Genomic DNA, 19,254 nt, shown 5'->3' on the forward strand with positions numbered 1-19,254 from the left:
TGCGGTCTTTGCTTGTTTTTTTCCTACATCAGTCCCACTTATCTCTGCTCTTAACGTGATAGCTAGGATTACACTGTGATCTTAACAGCTCCTGACCTATACTGAAGAATCGTGATTTTTTTTAGTGTCGAAGCATACATACCACCTTTCTTCGATGCAGTTAAAAATATTAGGAGAAATTGGTATGCATGCAGCGGGAATATAAAAAAATCCATTTAAAGCAGAACTGGTTGAAGTTGAAACGGAGCATCAGCCTGTACTATTGCAACGGCCCTCAACATATTATTACTAGCTTATATATTCGGATAATCAGAATGATTACATGCGACTACATAACGTTTTAACCTCTGTTTTACAATACGGAAATGGACTGGGCAGGTATGACCCTCTCTAAATGCTGGCGATATGGAAGTACATTTCAAAAATCAGTATGGAATGTATATAGTGAGGAAGACTTAGTTTTAATGCAACATCTGTTAACTATGTGAAGGAGTACCCTATACGGCATCACTGTTGTTAAATCGAGACAGTCGTTTGAGACATAAGTTACATGCATCTAATTCCAATACATTGTAAGAATACTGATTATTTTTTCTTTGTATGCAAATTACATTTCTAAATTATAATGGAGTGCATATGCATGTATATGACAAGGAAAACTGTAGTTATAATGGAACATTTGTTAATAGTGGGAGAGTGTACCTCACATAGCATCACTAAATTTGAATAGACCTGACAGATGTTTGGAGATTAAGTTACATGCATCTCATTCCATCGCACAGCTGCATTACTAAGTAATTTTTCTTCCTAAGCAAATTACATTTAGAAATCAGGAGGGGATCTATGTGTATGTGTATGACACTGAAGGTTGTAGTTTTACTAGGAGATCTGTTAAAGGTGAGAGGGAGCACAACATGCATAATCACTTTACTTAAACAACCCTCATAAACGTTTGGTAACTATGTTACACACACCTGATTCGATTGCTTCGCTGGATAGGCTGTATTTTGATCGTAAGCAGAGTACATTTCGAAATAAGGATTGAGTCTATATGCACATATATGGCATGGAAGACTCTCGTTTTAATGGAACATTTGTTAATGGTTGGATGGAGTATCACATAAAGCATTAGTAGAACTGACTGCCGCTTGGAAACTATGCGATGGTATTACAAAGAAATTGTTCTTTTGTATGCTGAGAACTCCACATCTGTTTCATGCAAAACCTGTTGGAGTAGTTGTACCATCATGAATGAACTGTTGTTGATCTGAGAATGATTGAGTGACCAAAATCATGAACAGTTCATCTCTATCACAATGCTCCCACTATCTTAAGCAAAACAGTTCCACAGACCTACTCTCGCTCCACTGCGACACGTACGACTTCCTGCAAACCATGTGTGCTCACGGCAATTTTTTGCTTTAGAAATACGTTCTGTGATGACTCTCGAGCTGTTAATTTTGTAAGTCGTCGTGGTCTCCTGACCTTCATTGCATACATATTCCGCCCTCACAATCATATTCCGCACATCAAGACGCTTCATTCGAACCCAAACTCGATAAGATAAAGTCAATGTTGTATGAATTCATGTAAACGATATGCAATTAACAAGTAAGCGCACCGTGGTTGAAACACTCGAGGCTGGTGTACACACATACATTCCAGACACGACGGTCACAGAAGCTTTTAGTTCAGGAGAGAAACTGCACAACAGGACGCTGGTCCCTTCAGAGGATGACCCAGCCTATGTAGGCCGGTGACCACCTGTGTAGCAGACAACGTGGGCCCGAGTGAAAGGGGGGAACAACACCGTGTTCAGCTTAAAAGCAAATTCCGCTACGTTGTGTGGGAGCGGCCAGCCTACGCATTCTTTACACATAGCATGCAGTTTCAGAGATTTTCACAGGGAGACAGCAAACGCCAAACGTCAATGCTACAGGGTTACGGATTGGTCGCCTTAAACGAAACGTCATTCTCCCGTTTTAGAAGAGCAATGCTGATTGGCAGACGATATTTCTGATGCCTTGAGCTGAAAGAATAATGGAAGAGACCGAAAGATATACCCCTTCACGTCTGGCGTGGAGAGGTGCTGTTCCGTTGTCGCTCTTGGAGAGAGGAACAAGTGTCTCCTCAGTACTTCACTGGGAGAGCACCTATGTCGAGAGCGAATCGAAGTGCTACTCTATATTGAGTCCATGCGATTAAGCATTGTTCACTGTGTTGGCCGACACACTTATTGTGTGGTGTGAACGGACAGAGTTATAGTTAAACGCCTGTGAGTGAATTTTGAATTGCATCGCAGTGGACTGGTTATCTGACAGGTGTACCACGCCAATAGTTAGACTAGGGGCGAACAGGAATCCTTGACTTCATCAAGGCATAGGGAGAGTTTGATTGGCGAAGGTGAGTCCAGATAGAACGAGAGTTATCTTATTTGTCAGCAGCGAGCGGCGCAGACAGCAGTCATTGCAGCTTACAGTATTGTGCGCTACAGCTATTGCGAGCCCCATATTTCCTCCACAACAGTACACTTCACTGCATTTCACACACGACAGCCTCAACCGTACCTAGCAACATTCTAAAGGATAATTATTCAAGTTGAGTAGGCGCGCCTCTCAGCTATTCTGCCAAGTCAACAACCATCTTAAACTTTGTATAGATATTTCATTAGCGAATCCTATCCTTGAGAGGTAACTTCACATTCCGAAAAGAACCAGAATATAACTTGTTCAATTCATAACTAAAAGTGCCATTGTGATTTCTCAGAATTGTTGCAAAATAAATAATAACTTTCGTTAGTTTCATATTTTTCTTACACTAACAAACACTACTCCAGTACGCAAGTATTCTACTAGTTGCGTAAGAAATTTTGTGAATTTTTGTGTTATTTCCTTACAGCAGACGACTCTAGAAGATATTTATTGCTGAACGTTTTTCAGGTTTTTCTCTTTAGAACGTAAGGAGCGTCTGTCTGACTTCTGTGGTAATGTGGGGGTGGAAATTGAATCTTGCAGGAGCCACAGGGTAAAGGGTACATCTCAGATTAATCCGTTGCGCAGAATAACAGAATAACAGATCAACCCCACACCTCAGAATTTTAACAAAGAGTATTGATGCTCTAACACTGCTGCTGTCGAAGATGGGAATGTCAAGACAGCATGTTTCGTACTTAGCTGTAATTTGCCTCTCGATATATATGTCAGTTTGCTGCACATCTTCCCCCACTCTGTCACAGTATACATTCTGAGCTACCATTATAACTTCAAGGTCATTGTCAGCCGCTATCCCGACATTAAGACGCATAGTCGTGTAACTGGTTAAGTGATGTGTATTGGAGAAAAGCAGCCTCGATTCGACATCTCTACGCTACACAGCCGCCGTTCACTAATCCCGTGAGCCCCCATCCGTTCGTGTTACGTGACTGATCTGCGGAGCAAGGGCATCACGTGGATGCCGTTAGGATTTTATGGGTTGACATACTCTATTCGAATACGTTACAGAAAAAAAAATCTCTGGGAAAGGCAACGTGTTTCTCTCTGAAACGCAGCGGTGGATTAGGGTATGTTCGGATGTATACAGGCAATTTTTTATTCGATCATCGTGTGAGTTTGGGCTAGAGGAGTAATCGATAATACTAGTACGATGTACCCTCCACCGTTCACTGTACAACCGCTTGTAGTGTATTTGTTTTAGATGTGGGCTATTAGTAGGTGATGGATTTGTCTGCATGCAGGTGTGAATACCTGTGACGGAGTTGGTTGTTAACTTGAACGTATCTGAAGCTATTGCTAATTAGTAGGACTAGGGATCCCATATACTCTCACTGGTAACGTTACCTGCCGTAAAATGACTTAAGCATTGGGAGCGAGATGAAGTAAAATGAATATGACGGGTTTGGATTCATTTACTGGAATCTTAAGGGAAACATTCCAAGCACTAAGAACTGACAAGTCAGTGAGGTGAAGCAGAAGAATATGTCAGGATCAAATTAATTTTTATGGATTTTTAAGGGGGGTTTGACCTACTCACTAAAAAGTGACGGTGTAGGAGGCGAGGGAGCGCGAATGCTGTCGGTATGTCACCTACAGGCTGTAGCACTACAATTCGGATCGAGGTGTAAGATGTACTTAGATGACTGCTGTTGTTGAGGTAAATTTTGACACGGATTTGACCTGGCTTGTACTTGTTGGTTAAGTGGCTCTTGATGTATGATAGTTGGATAAACGTATAGCACTACGTATGTTAATACTACCGATGTGGATAGGCTCTGCTCTGGACGGAATATAGTGTCACTGTCGGCCCACTATCGAATAGCGCGCCGCGGTAAGAAATTAGCAATGCTGCGGTACGTCCCGAATCTCCCTCCCCCTCCTGCCCCTATTCATGACGCAGCTCTGAATTATGCGTGGAGATGTGAGGCTGTTGCACCAATGCAAATGAGTCTGTAGATAGTGTATTGGAAGCTCTATGATACTGTTAGATTCGTGTTATAGAGAGAGACCTACTTGAAAAAAAGGTGAAGTATTCCTTACGAAACACTGTAGTGTAAACGAAGACTCTAACACCATTACACTGTAATTCCTAGTATAGTAATCACTGGAATACGATAAAGGGGATTAGGATATATACATGGGTCTATTTTTAAGCAGTCCCTCGATATCTATGAATTGTAGATATTATAATACGTTTCTTGTAGTGGCCATTTTCTCAGCAGGTATATATATAATTGCTGTTGTTTCAAAGAAAATGCCTTTTTTGCATGCTGCACATCGAAATTTTTATTTTTATTTATGCATCCAGACACGTTTCGCCTTTTTTTTACAAGGCATCTTCAGTGAGTGTCCTGACATATTACATGATTTGTCCATTTTTACAATAGGTTATGATTTCACAGCTAGGTCATAGATTTACAAACAGTTTCTTAACGTTTTTTTATGAAATGGAAAGGTACTTACAGGTAACTTCTAATTCACTGCATCTAAGCGAACTGCCTTTTCTCATCTGGCAACCAGGTGGACATTTTACACTTCACTTTCAGTTCACTGTTCACGTTACACATCACTGTAATTGCCATCTTTTTAATACAGAGTTTCATTTGTTTTTCTAAATGTTACCAACATTCTCAGTTTTCTGCATTCAACTGTTTTGTGAATGTGTGTGTGTGTTGTGTGTGTGTGTGTGTGTGTGTGTGTGTGTGTGTGTGTGTGTGTGTATTAGAGAGGGAGAGAGATTTCTTATTTTTTTTAATAAAATAAAAATTATTTATTTTATTTTTATTACTATTTTTATTCATTTATTTATTCTTAATACTAATACTAATAATAATAATAACAATAATAATAATTATTATATTTTCCTGTATATACTGGGTGATCAAAAAGTCAGTATATATTTGAAAACTGAATAAATCGCAGAATAATGTAGATAGAGAGGTACAAATTGACACACATGCTTGGAATGACATGAGGTTTTATTAGAACCGAAAAAATACAAAAGTTCAAAAAGTGTCAGACAGATGGCGCTTCATCTGATCAGACTAGCAATAATTAGCATAACAAAATAAGACAATGCAAAGATGATGTTTCCAGAATGAGATTTTCACTTTGCAGCGGAGTATGCGCTGTTATGAAACTTCCTGGCAGATTAAAACTGTGTGCCGGACTGAGACTCGACTCGGGACCTTTTCCTTTCGTGGGCACGTGCTCTACCAACTGAGCTACCCAAGCACGAATCACGCCCTGCCCTCACATCTTTACTTCTGCCATTACCTCGTCTCCTACCTTCCAAACTTAACAGAAGCTCTCCTGCGAAACCTTGCAGAAATAGAACTCCTGAAAGAAAGGATACTGCGGAGACATGGCTTAGCCTCAGCCTGGGGGATGTTTCCAGAATGAGATTTTCACTCTGCAGCGGAGTGTGCGCTGTTATGAAACTTCATAGCAGATTAAAACTGTGTGCCGGACCGAGGCTCGAACTCGGGACCTTTGCCTTTCGAGGGCAAGTGCTCTACCAACTGAGCTACCCAAGCACGACTCACGCCCCGCCCTCTAAACTTTACTTCTGCCAGCACCTCGTCTCGTCTCCGCAATATCCTTTCTTTCAGGAGTGCTAGTTCTGCAAGTCTTGCAGGAGAGCTTCTGTAAAGTTTGGAAGGTAGGAGACGAGGTACTGGCAGAAGTAAAGCTGTAAGGATGGGGCGTGAGTCGTGCTTGGGTAGCTCAGTTGGTAGAGCACTTGCCCGCGATAGGCAAAAGTCCCGAGTTCGAGTCTCGGTCCGGCACACAGTCTTAATCTGCCAGGAAGTTTCAAAGATGATGTTCTTTACAGGAAATGCTCAATATGTTCACCATCATTCTTCAACAATAGCTGTAGTCAAGGAATAATGTTGTGAACAGCATGTCCAGAGCTATGGTGAGGCATTGGCGTCGGATGTTGTCTCTCAGCATCCCTAGAGATGTCAGTCGATCACGATACACTTGCGACTTCAGGTAACCCCAAAGCCAATAATCGCACGGACTGAGGTCTGGGAACCTGGGGGGCCAAGCATGACGAAAGTGGCCGCTGAACACACGATCATCACCAAACTACGTGCGCAAGAGATCTTTCACGCGTCTAGCAATATGGGGTGGAGCGCCATCCTGCATAAACATCGTACGTTCCAGCAAGTGTTTATCAGCCAGGCTGGGGATGACGCGATTCTGTAACATATCGATGTACCTCTCACCCGTCACGGTAGCAGTTACGAAACCAGAATCAGGCATTTCCTCGAAGAAAAAAGGCCCGACAACGGTAGATGTGGTAAATCCAACCCATACCGTGACTTTCTCGTCGTACAATGGAGTTTCCACGACAGTTCTAGGATTTTCGGTAGCCCAAATTCTGCAGTTGTGGGCGTTGACAGACCCTCGGAGCGTGAAATGAGCTTCGTCGGTCCACAACACGTTACTCAACCAATCGTCATCTTCCGCCAACTTTTGAGACGCCCACACCGAAAATGCCCTGCGCTTCACTAAATCGCCAGGTAACAGTTCATGATGCCGATGGATTTTGTACGGATAGCATCGAAGTGTACGCCTCAGTGCCAACCAAACAGGAGTGTATGGAATGCCGGTGCGACGTGCGACTGCACGAACGCTGACTTCCCCGTGCATAGACGAAGCCGCTACAGTCTCCATTTTTTCCTGAAATGTCTCAGCCGCATTACGCCTCGTGCTCGGTCGTCCACTACGGGGTCTACCGTCTAAACAACCCGTGACGTCGAACTTCGAAATCATTCTCGCCACAGCTGCATTTGTCAACGGACCTTTACCCGTTCGAATCCCCTTCCAATGGCGATAGGATCGTAACGCTGAACTAGCACATTCCCCATTCTGATAATACAGCTTCACTAAAAGCGCCTTTTCAGGTAACGTCAACATGCTGCGACTGCTGGCGCATCTGATTCTCTCTCTCATTACAGCTCCTATTATACACGATTGTCATGCGCAGTCACTGACGTTTTGCTGTCCAGCGCCATCTGTCGGACATTTTGTGAACTTTTTTTTTATTGTTGTAATAAATCCCCATGTCATTCCAAGCATGTGTGTCAATTTTTACCTCTCTACCTACATTATTCCGTGGTTTATTAAGTTTTCAAATTTATACTGACTTTTTGATCACCCAGTACTTCCGAGAGGAATCAGATGTGTAGTCATTTGTTAGAATTTCTGTCTATTATACGATCAATCAGTGTAAACAGTGAGTTGTTAGTGATATTTACTTGATCATTTTGTAGTTGCTTCTTTTCAGCCTTTGTTTTGTATATACGATGATTTTCCTGTAATGTTAGGAGAAGTCTTTCATTATTTATTGTAATTATTTTCATATCATTTTCTCTTGTAGTAGGTTTGTGGTTATTTTCTCTCAAATGTTCTGCAAAAGTTGAGTGGTTCGTTCCATTTTTCCATGCTCTGATTGTTCTTTGTACCGGGTGCCAAATGTTCTTCAGGTTAGTCCTATATTCCTTCCATCACATGTGTTGCACTGTAGTTGGTATATTCCTGCTTTTTGGTAGATACCAGAGTTAATTGTTATTTTTGGAATGTGCCTTTGGGTTGAATTGACTGTTTTGAGTCTATGTTTATCCCTTGTCTTTTCAAAATGTTTGTTATTTTATGCGTGAGTTTGTGCTTGTATGTCATTGTGTACCATTTTGAATCTTCTTTCATGTTTTTCTTTATTCTTTGTGTCGTTATTTTTCTGTCACTGTTTGTGCCTGTTTGCGTATTGTTTTGTTGTACCGTTGTTTGTGGGTGTTTATGTACTGTGTTCACTGGGTGTATTTTTTAAATTTTTTTGTTTATTTTGGTGACTAGGTCCAAATTGTACCAATTGTTTGTTACTATTTGTGTGATGATGTCTAGTTCTTTCTGGTAATTTTCTGTGCTGAGTGGTACTGTGTTGAGTCTACAAAGCATGCATCTGAGTGCTGATTGTTTCTGTGAGTGTGGATGATTAGAAGTCTGATGTAGGTTTGTGTCAGTGGTTATAGGTTTATGGTAGATTTCAAAGCTATGCTGATTGTTTTCTTTTTTAATGGTTATATCTAAAATGTTTATTCGGTTGTTCTGTTCTGTTTCCATTGCGAATCCTTTCTTTCTTTGTATTGTGTTTATATCTGTATGCAAATGTTCAATTTTTGCCAGAGGTTCATCTATTAAACAAAGGATGTCATCCATGTATCTGACACAATAAAATATGTTGTAATTCTTTTTGCTAAAATTTTTGAAAATTAAGTTTTCGATATGGTTTGTGAAAATGTTTGCTAGGGCATCTGATGCTTCGGATCCCATTGGTACCTCATCTTCCTGTAAATAGTATTCAGTATTGAAATGAAAGTAGTTCTGTTCAATTATCAGTTCCAGCAACTTGTGTATTTCATTGCTGTGTTCAACTGGTAGCTTGTTGTTGTCCTTCAGGGTTTGTTCTATGATATTTATTGTTTCTGCTATGGGAATTTTAGAGTACATCTCAAAAGTGTGTCTGGGATTTTTATATCTTTTATAAGTTGCATTAACTGTCAAGTGTTTCTTATAGTTCTGTCAACTTCTGTTTTATAAGTTTGTATTAGTAATATCAACATGTGTCCTGCAAGTTTGTAAGTGGGAGCTTTTTTGAAGTTTGCAGTGGGTCTTACTGGGATATTTGGTTTATGGATTTTTGGTTGGCATCGGAGTGTGGGTGCTGTAGGATTGTTCTGTATTCTTTTCCTCTGTCATCCAGTGTGTATTCTACATTTTTTAACCTATTCTTTACCTTGGCCTGAAATCTGTTTATTGGGTCTGATTTCAATTTTTTAATATTATTTTGTGAATGAACTCTTATGTTTTCTCAATGTATTGCTGTTTGGGCATAAGAACTACTCTATTTCCTTTGCTTTGGTAATAATATGTTTTCATTTTGTAGATTCTTTCTGAGTGTTTCGGATTGTGTGGTTTTACTGTTTTTGTCAGTCTGCTTTTTTGTATCTGCAATAATTTAATGTATTTTTTAATCAATTACCTTGTGGGCCCAGTGTTTACATTGCTTTTGTCACTTTTCTCTTCTCGCTTTAGAATGGCTTCTGATTTTATTATGAGGTTTTCTATGTATTCTTCATCTACTATCGTATTCGCGTCATATTTGAGTCCTTTTTCTAATAGCTCTTTTTCTTCATTTTTTAATTGTGTGTCTGTGAGATTCACCAAACGTGGATAAAAATGGTGTGTGTTTGGTTGTTTATTGTTTATGTTTCTTTGCTGTGTTTGTTGTCTCATGAGCTGTGTTATCGTTTTATTATGTTTTTCTTCAGTCTCTTTCAAGACAGTGTCTGTGCAACTTTCAATCCCCTTGACCAGATCAGAAAAAACAGCTGGTCAAAAAGGTTGAATACAAAAGTAGATGAAGAATCCATAGAAAAACTCATCATACAATCAGAAGCCATTCTAAAGCGAGAGGAGAAAACTAAAAACAGCAGTGTAAACACGGGTCTTACAAGGGAATTGATATAAAATATATACATAAAATAATTACAGATACAAAAAAGCAGACTGACAAAAACAGTAAAAACACACAATACGATACACTCAGAAAACTCAGAAAGAAGCTCCAAAATGAAAACATCATTATTACCAAAGCAGACAAAGGAAATACAGTACTTCTTACACCCAAACAGTAATACATTGACAACACATAAGTGTTCATTTCACAAAATAATATTAAAAAATTGAATTCAGACCCAATAAACAGATTTCAGGCCAAGGTAAAGAATAGGTTAGAAAATATAGACTACACACTGGATGACAGAGGAAAAGGTAAATTCATACAGAACAATCCTACAGCACACACCCTCTGATGCCAACCAAAAATTCATAAACCAAATATCCCAGTAAGACCCATTGTAAACTTCAAAAAAGCTCCCACTTTCAAACTTACAGGAAACATGCTGAAATTACTAACACTAACTTATAAAATAGAAGATGACAGAACTATAAGGAACACCTCGCAGTTAATGCAGCTTGTAAAAGATATAAAAATATCAGACACACTTTTGAGATAGAAAACATGTACTCCAAAATTCCCATAGCATAAACAATAAATATCATAGAACAAAACCTGAAGGACAACAAAAAGCTACCAGATGAACACAGCACTGAAATACACAAGTTGCTGGTACTGATAACTGAACAGAACTACTTTCATTTCAATAGCGAATACTGTTTACAGGAAGACAGGTTACCAATGGGATCCCCAGTATCAGATGCCCTAGCAGACATTTTCATAAACCATATAGAAAACTTAATTTTCAAAAATATTATCTAAAAGAATTACAACATACTTTATTGGTCAGATACATGGATGACAATCTTTGTTTAATAGATGAATCTCAGGTAAAAATTGACCAGTTGCATACAGATATAAACACAACACAAAGAAAGAAAAGATTCGCAATGAAAAAAGAACAGAACAACCAAATAAACGTTTTAGATATAACCATTAAAAAAAGGAAACAATCACCATAGCTTTGAAATCTACCATAAACCTACAACAACTGACACAATCCTACATCAGACTTCTTATCACCCACACTCACAGTGAACACAGTACATAAAGACCCACAAACAACAGTACAACAAAACAATACACAAACAGGCACAAACAGTGACAGAAAAATAACGACACAAAGAGTAAAGGAAAACATGAAAGAAGATTCAAAACGGTACACAATGACATACAAGCACAAACTCACACATAAAATAACAAACATTTTCAAAAGACAAGGTATAAACATAGCACTCAATACAGTCAATTCAACCCAAAGGCACATTCCAAAAATAACAAATAATGCAGATATCTACCAAAAAGCAGGAATATACCAACAATAGTGCAGCTCATGTAATGGAAGGTATATAGGACAAACCAGGAGAACATTTGGCACCCAGTACAAAGAACAATCAGAGCATGGAAAAATGGAACGAACCACTCAACTTTTGCAGAACATTTGAGAGAAAATAACCACAAACCTACTACAAGAGAAAATGATATGAAAATAATTACAGTAAATAATGAATGACATCTCCTAACAATACAGGAAAATTATCATATATACAAAACAAAGGCTGAAAAGAAACAACTACTAAATGACCAAGTAAATATGACTAACAACTCACTGTTTACAGTGATTGATCGTATAATAGACATAAATTCTAACAAATGATTACACATCTGATTCCTCTCATAAGTATATACAAGAAAATATAATAATAACAATAATAATTAATATTAATTTTAAGAATAAATAAATGAATAAAAATAGTAATAAAAATAAAATAAATAATTTTTATTTTATTAAAAAAAAAGAAATCTCTCTCCCTCTCTAATATATACACCCACCCACCCACACCCACACCCACACACACACACACACACACACACACACACACACACACACACACACACAGACACACAGACACACACGTACACACATTCACAAAACAGTTGAGTGCAGAAAACTGAGAAAGTTGGTAACACTTAGAAAAACAAATGAAACTCTGTATTAAAAAGATAGCAGTTACAGTGATGTGTAACGTAAACAGTGAACTGAAAGTGAAGTGTAAGATGTCCACCTGGTTGCCAGGTGAGAAAAGGCAGTTCGCTTGGATGCAGTGAATTAGACGTTACCTGTAAGTACCTTTCCATTTCATAAAAAACGTTAAGGAATTGTTTTTAAATCTATGACCTAGATGTGAAACCATAACCTATGTGTAAAAATGGACAAATCATGTAATATTTCAGGACACCCACTGAAGATGCATTGTAAAAAAGGCGAAACGCTTCTGGGTGCATAAATAAAAACAAAAATTTCGATGTGCAGCATGCAAAAAAGGGATTTTCTATGAACAACCTGCGTTTTGTAGGTGTTATGCTTCTGAATTTTTTTGTGCAGTCCACGTTTTCTCGGCATATTCGTGAATTTCCTCCTGTACTGAAGTATGTTATTTTTCTCGTTGTGATACCTCTCTACGTAGTGGAGGGTTAGTGAGCATATAACTATTGCAGTAGTGCTATATGAACGTCATGGAATTTTGAGAGAATTAGTAGGGGTCTGTGACTTGACGGGGTACATTCACTTGTCAAAATCAGGTTGCTGTAACTGCTATATATCGAAGACTCGAAGATTCGGGAGAATGTGGCAGGTGAGCGACTCTCTGACGAAAGAGGAGTTGAGAGTCATTGCAGTCACCATCTCAAGATAGTGACTGCAATGAGAAAATTAGGGGCCAGTACGAAGGTTTTTACCGAGAGACAGTCAGCAGCAGAAGTTGTCTCTTTAGTTTTCTCGATAAATACGAGACATCCATTATCCGTTAGTTTTGTGTGCCTATGAACGTATGGACTGACATCGTAATAGGTAGACTAAATTTACATCTACACGTATACACGTACATCACAAGCCATAGTAAGCTGTGTGGGGGAGGTTATTCTGTACTACTACTATTCATTTCCTTTCCTATTCCACTCGCCAATAGAGCAATACAGAAAAATACTATCTACATGCCTCCACATGAGCGCTAATTTCTCATATCTTATTTTCGTGGTCCTTATGCGAAATGTGTATTGGCAGTAGTAGAATCCTAAACGCTAGTCCTCTAAATTTTCCCAACAATGTTCCTCAAAGAGAACATCGCCTTCCCTCCAGGAATTCCCATTTGAGTTGTCGAAGCAGACCGCTAGTAATTCGGGGGGAATTAATAGGAATGCTTTTACAGGGCTGTACTGCGAGGGAAACACAGGTCTGCAGGCTCATACATGTTAGGTATGGAGTGTTCAGCAGACAGGTATTTTGCTATTGTTCGCCGGGTCAGGCGTTCCGGGATATTTTGAAAACACATCTCAGAACAGTTCGGTTTGCTGGAGAGGGAGTGGGGGGGGGGGGGGGGGGGGGAAGAGGAAGCATATTCTTCAATATCCTGGTATTTACCCAGTGACATTTATGTGTGTTTATGAGTCTGGAATCGTTAACAGATGTCTGGCACGGCGAGCGTTGGCTTGTCGTCCTGGAGCGGTATAACCCTGACGTGCGCACACAGGTTCGCGACCAGGTGTCGGCAGTGACAGCTGTTCATATGGGACCCAATGGCGCCAGCTGAGATGGGGCGGAGAAGACACGGGGGAGGAGAAGAGATTCAAACATCCTACTGCCCCCATAGACTGACAGGTCTCAGCTGGATTAGTTTGGGAGCAGTATTCCAGAATTGTAAGTGACTTACTTCCACCAACATGACAAGGCAATCGACAGACAGAGCGTATTCAGCGTTGGGTATCTTCAGCTATCTCACGACGGTTACCAGCCAGTTTGCTACCGGAGGAGGTTGCTACCTAGCCTATGGGAACCCCCAGAGACGTCACAGAAGCGTCTGTGGTGGTTACCTGGCCAGTGTGACCCGACTGCAGAAAAAAATACTCACTATGCAAAGGGACTTTCAAGATCTATTTAATTAACTAGTCAGTTAATATGATATCAATGAGGTGCCACCAGTCGGGTGGGAGCGAGGGTGAGAGTGCCACGGATATGATGGATATGATTCGCGAATTGGAGCGACAATCAGGCATTTTTCCATTGCGACAAGATCTTTTCACAAAATTTCAATCTGCCACCTACATAGGGAGAGAAGGCCATCGTAATAAAATCACCTATATTACCGTATTTATAAAGTGATACATAGTATAAACCTGATATTTACACTCCTTGCTACTATTTGACTACCTTAAGAGACTTGATAGGTAACGAAGTGTTTGACTACCTTAAGAGCATTGGAAAGTGAGTAGGCATACTGTGACCGAGGTAGAGCATGCGGTTACCACGCCTCCATGAGCCGAAAATGAGTTTAATATTCTAGTCTTGTGATGCAGAATGTACCAGATATTAAGCTGATGAGAACAGTATCTTTACCGGATGAGAGAATACTTAGAAGAAATATAGTTTGTCCCATATTATTGCACAGAATTTTCACGCTAAAAACGATAGTTTAGCGATGTAAAAACTCATTTATGCTTCGATTTCTTCTGTCGTCGAGAATGACACGCATAAATGGGAGGAATCTACAGTTCAAGTGAGAAATTCGAGGTGTATGGACATCAATATCGTCGTCTCGAATTGGGTGAAGTGGATTTTTTTAAAATTGGTGTGAGTCTATGTCGGAGGTGGAATTGCAGTTACAACTCTATGATCAAGCCAGACCTGCCTGTCTCGCAATGTGCTAGAATTTAGCGACGTCCGTCCGCAGCAAGTGCAGTCACTAGGGTCAGCCGACCGGAAGCCCCGGCTTAGCCTGTGCCGACTGTTCATGTATGAATAAAGATTCCGGCTAATCGGCTCTTAAGGTACACAGTACACTCGGTAGATCGTCTGGACTACACTGGAGATGATGGGCCAGTTTTTTCATCTTGACATACCTTGTTCAAGTAAGATTATGAGCACTACACTCGTAAAAAATACCGTGCAACCCATGTTTCTGTTGGCTGGGATGCGATTTGCGCCTCGTAAATAGGTATATGTGTGCTTCGTTCCCCAATGCTTTTGTTAAAAAAATGGTTCAAATGGCTCTGAGCACTATGGGACTTAACATCTGTGGTCGTCAGTCCCCTAGAACTTAGAACTACTTAAACCCAACTAACCTACGGACATCACATACATCCATGCCCGAGGCAGGATTCGAACCTGCGACCGTAGCAGTCACACGGCTCCGGACTGAGCGCCTAGAACCGCGAGACCACCGCGGCCGACTGCTTTTGTTACAGGACTCTTGTATATGAAGGCAGGGGTCTATAGCAGCATTTGCATTCATCTCTGCACTCATCTGCGTATTCATCGCCGCCGTCGCCTCCGCAACCACTGCAATCTACTCGCCGCCACCGCCGCCGCCTCCATCTTCAACGCCACTACCACCACCTCCGCCGCAGTTCTCATCTGCTGCCATCACATCACACCAGATGCCGCTGCCCTCATCCCCCACCGTCCTTGTGACCCTCCGCTGCAAGGGACAGAGGGTCTCTGTCCCTTGCTTCCTTTCACCCACAATGTACACTCCAGCCATCTCCATCATTTGCACCACTTTCCCCTCCACTCCTACCGTCAGTACATGGAGCGCTTCCTTTCACCCACCACCATGTGTCCACACCCCCTATCCACAGTTTGTTACCCTCTGCAGTCACATCAGCTGCCTACCCTACCCTCACTGCAACACCTTCCCTACCATCCACTTTTTCATTTGCCTATCCTCCACTCCCAACGTCACTCACACTCACAACTGCCCCTGCAACACCTGCAACAGTAAGTCTCGTCGCACCACTGTCGTTACACAAGCCTCCACAATAGCATCAACCAGCAGCCACACTGACTGCGATCCACTGGAAGGACCTACCCAACGCCATATCCCACCCTCACCAATTACTCAACCCTCTACCTCATCCCATCGTCACCAAAAATTCCAAGAAGCGACCCAATGCAGACACCACAGCCAGTACTACGACCAAAACAATGCAAACCAACCCAGACCCCACTACACAGTTTTACAATGCTTCCTCCCTTGCAGCCCCTCCCCCAGCTCTCCACACCTTCATTCTACCCCACCCTGACCCTCAATTCCACAGCTCCAAATCCCTTACCCTCAAAATCAGAAAATATATCCCCCACATTCCTGTGACCTAAATCATACCCCACAAAGATTCGGAACTCATGAAATCCACCAGTCCCAACTACCAAACAGTCCCAGCCGCCTCACCATCTCCCTACCCTCACTGCCATGATTACGAAGCTTGGCCCCGAGATCACAGCAGAGGAGGTGATCACAGAACTCAATTCATACCCTTGCATAGAGATTTACACTACCCACAATGTATACAATGACTCTGATCAGACATTCCTAATGCGAGTATTCACAGAGCATGCTCCTGCCACCAATCACCTTACCACAGAGGGAGTCCTCATCTACAACTGCCATCACAAGTTCGAACCCTCCAAATCCCCCTCCCGCAATCCTACCAACGCCAAAACTGCGTCCTATATACAGACCACCTTACTGCTGGCGTAAGAATCCTTGCACCTGCCCCTAGTGTAAGCAATCCAACTTCTTTAAGCAATTTCCCAACCTAGGTTTCCTCTCGTCCCTACCTGAAACACCTGCAGTGATAGTCATCCTACTTACTCCATCAAGTGGAAGCCTGAATCCTCACTCATCAAATGTAAATTAACTGTGCCTGTCCGCCCTATTGACCATCCCATCCATCCCAAGAACTCCCTCCTCCCACCCACCCACACTGCTGAGGGCATCACCTCCATCCTTACCACTGTCTTCCAAAATATCCACCCCCTTTCAACGACCCAGCACTCTTCAGCAAATCTCCCTTGCTGCCTCATTATTCCACCCGAAAAGCCAAGCCACATACTCCCACAACCATGTCCACTTCGTCTTCACCTGTCTCGAAACCCTCGTATAAATCTACATCTACATCTGCATTTACATCTACATACATACTCCGCAATCCACCATACGGTGCGTGGCGGAGGGTATCTCGTACCACAACTAACATCTTCTCTCCCTGTTCCACTCCCAAACAGAACGAGGGAAAAATGACTGCCTATATGCCTCTGTACGAGCCCTAATCTCTCTTATCTTATCTTTGTGGTCTTTCCGCGAAATATAAGTTGGCGGCAGTAAAATTGTACTGCAGTCAGCCTCAAATGCTGGTTCTCTAAATTTTCTCAGTAGCGATTCATGAAAAGAACGCCTCCTTTCCTCCAGAGACTCCCACCCGAGTTCATGAAGCATTTCCGTAACACTCGCGTGATGATCAAACCTACCAGTAACAAATCTAGCAGCCCGCCTCTGAATTGCTTCTATGTCCTCCCTCAATCCGATCTGATAGGGATCCCAAACGCTGGAGCAGTACTCAAGAATAGGTCGTATTAGTGTTTTATAAGCGGTCTCCTTAACAAATGAACCACATCTTCCTAAAATTCTACCAATGAACCGAAGACGACTATCCGCCATCCCCACAACTGCCATTACATGCTTGTCCCACTTCATATCGCTCTGCAATGTTACGCCCAAATATTTAATCGAGGTGACTGTGTCAAGCGCTACATTACTAATGGAGTATTCAAACATTACGGGATTCTTTTTCCTAATCATCTGCATTAATTTACATTTATTTATATTTAGAGTAAGCTGCCATTCTTTACACCAATCACAAATCCTGTCCAAGTCATCTTGCATCCTCCTACAGTTACTCAACGACGACACCTTCCCGTACACCACAGCACCATCAGCAAATAGACGCACACTGCTATCCACCCTATCCAAAAGATCATTTATGTAGATAGAAAACTACAGCGGACCTACCACACTTCCCTGGGGCACTCCAGATGATACCCTAATCTCCGATGAACACTCACCATCGAGGACAACGTACTGGGTTCTATTACTTAAGAAGTCTTCGAGCCACTCACATATTTAGGAACCAATCCCATATGCTCGTACCTTAGTTAGGAGTCCACTCCTAACCCGTGAAATTCTATTCCTAGCCTCTCACCATGACCTAACAACACTGCAACATCCTGTATAGCAACATCCGCTCCGTACCCAACAACAAGCCCTTTTCTATGCGTACCCTGTCCCAACACAACATTGATACCTTCATCCTTAACTACACGTTCCTACAACCACGCCACATCATCTGTACTTCTTCCTATATCGTCCACTGTACTGATAACCCTCTACCCCTGGCCAGAGATGGATTACCAATAGGCCATCACAGGAACATCCATCCCCACTCAGCCACAACCATTATTCAATAACACCACTGAACCCTTATCCTTAGCCTTTTCTCCAAAACACTCACTGTTACCTGTGCTACCATCTACATCTGACCAAACAATCCCATCCCCTATGATTTCCTCATTCACATTGACCTCACCTTTTCCACCTATATTATTGCCGCTGACGTCAGTATACATAATAGACCCTCTGCAGAACTCCAACGGTGGCATTAGTTTACCGAATTTCTCCACGGTGACATTGTCCCCACCTCACAGCACACCTGTCCTAAAAGCATCTTGCAAGGCAATGATATTTTATTCATATTTTTGACGCTGTATTTTATTATGCAGAATTTGTCTTTTACGTATGGTGTGTTGCCAGATAACGACACTGATGTGGAAAAAAGTCGCAACACTAAAAAATAATTAATGTAGAGTAATGAAATTTGGGAAATACGTTTGTCTAGATAACATATGTAAGTGATTAACATTGCAAGATTGCAGGTAAATATCAGCCATTGCAAATGTAAAATGCTGGTACAGTAATAACCGGTAAAACCTATACAGTGTTGAATGCAATCATGCAAACGTACATGCATCGTGTTGTACAGGTGCCAGATGTCAGTTTTTGGGACGGAGTTCCATGTCTGTTGCCCTTGGTCGGTTAACGCTGGTTGTGGATGACGCTGGGGCTGTCGTCAGATGATGGCCCATATATGCTCAATTGGAGACAGATCTTGTGACCGAGCAGGCCAAGGCAACATGTTGATACACTGCAAAGCGTGTTGGATTACAACAGTGGCATGTGGCGAGCATTATCCTATAGGTGTGGTTGGACCATGATACGAATGCATGTCATTGCATGAAAAAGCAAGAAGATGGGACTCCTGATTATAGATTCCCCCGCAAACTGAAAA

General features: G+C 41.5%; 1 non-coding gene across 1 annotated transcript; it reads right to left on the reverse strand.

Moving 5' to 3' along the window:
* Window positions 1–5,954: 5,954 nt before the first annotated feature.
* Trnas-cga (transfer RNA serine (anticodon CGA)) lies at window positions 5,955–6,029 on the reverse strand. The gene has a single exon. It is a non-coding gene; the product is annotated as a tRNA-Ser (tRNA).
* Window positions 6,030–19,254: the final 13,225 nt, after the last annotated feature.

Source organism: Schistocerca serialis, chromosome 3, assembly GCF_023864345.2.
Source record: "Schistocerca serialis cubense isolate TAMUIC-IGC-003099 chromosome 3, iqSchSeri2.2, whole genome shotgun sequence".
Classification (NCBI taxonomy): domain Eukaryota; kingdom Metazoa; phylum Arthropoda; class Insecta; order Orthoptera; family Acrididae; genus Schistocerca; species Schistocerca serialis.